Raw genomic sequence first — 1,328 nt, forward strand, 5'->3', positions numbered from 1 at the left:
CCTCGCTCCTGGCCCAGCACCATTGGTCCCGGTTGGTGGCTTGAACCGGACCAAAGGCTGCCCTTTAGTCTCGGTTCACGCCACCAACCGGGACTAAAGGGTTGGCCTTCGTTGCGGTCAGAGTTTAGTCCCACCTCGCCAACCGAAGGGGAATCAGACCGGTTTATAAGCCCCTCCCTCTCTCCCTTTGTTGAGCTCCTCTCAAAATGAAAATAGATGCCCTTATACAGGAAATTTAATCTAAATTCATATTGAATTTCTCTGAAATTAGTAGAAATTTATTATGAATTTAGGTTGAATTTTCTCTATAAGCGCATCTATGCTCATTTCTGAGCAGTTTTTTATATAGTTTTTTTTTCTTTTCTGCTATATTTATTTTTTTCTTTTTATTTCTGAGTTGTAATAAGTCATTAAAAATAAGCATCTATGCTCATTTTTTAGTTAAGTTAATCACAACTATTTTTTCTTCTATTTATTTCTGAATTGTAATAAGTCATTAAAAATAAGCATCTATGCTCATTTTTTAAGTAAAGTTAATCACAACTATTTTTGCTTCTATTTATTTCTGAGTAGTTTTTTATATAGTTTTTTTTCTTTTCTGCTATATTTATTTTTTTCTTTTTATTTCTCAGTTGTAATAAGTCATTAAAAATAAGCATCTATGCTCATTTTTTAGTTAAGTTAATCACAACTATTAAAAATAAGTCATTAAAAATAAAAAAGAGGCGCAATGCTCATTAATTTGCTTCAAGCCTTTCGGAATAGTGTCAACTACACTGCACATAGCTCTGTGCAGTCTACCCTATTCCTCAAGGCTTGAAGCTAACCAACGTGCAGGTGAGCATTGAGCCTCTTCTTCATTGTCTCTACACTCAGGGCTTATAAACAGCTGCGAGTGCCTCTTGCTTGGCAAGGTGGGACTAAAAAAACAGCTCCAGAAAGAATCCACTAAAAAACAGTTACAGAAAATAAAAAATTAGACGGGTCCATTGGTACCGGTTGGTGGCGCCAACTGGTACCAATGCCCCTCTTTGGTACCGGTTGGTGCACCAACCGGTACCAATGCCCGCCTTTTGTCCCGGTTGGAGCCACCAACCGGGACGAAAGGTCCTCGTTTCCCGCCCTTTGGGCTGCCGAAAAGAGGCCTTTGGTCCCGGTTGGTGGCTCAAACCGGGACGAAAGGCGGGCATTGGTACCGGTTTGCCGTACGAACTGGTACCAAAGCCTTTGCTATATAAGTAGCACTGCCGCCCCGCCCCGAGTTCGATCTCTCCCGACGCCGCGCGCCGTCCCCTGCCGCCACCTCGCCGTCGCCGCCACGCCCCGAC

This window comes from Triticum dicoccoides, chromosome 6B, assembly GCF_002162155.2.
Source record: "Triticum dicoccoides isolate Atlit2015 ecotype Zavitan chromosome 6B, WEW_v2.0, whole genome shotgun sequence".
NCBI classification, from domain to species: domain Eukaryota; kingdom Viridiplantae; phylum Streptophyta; class Magnoliopsida; order Poales; family Poaceae; genus Triticum; species Triticum dicoccoides.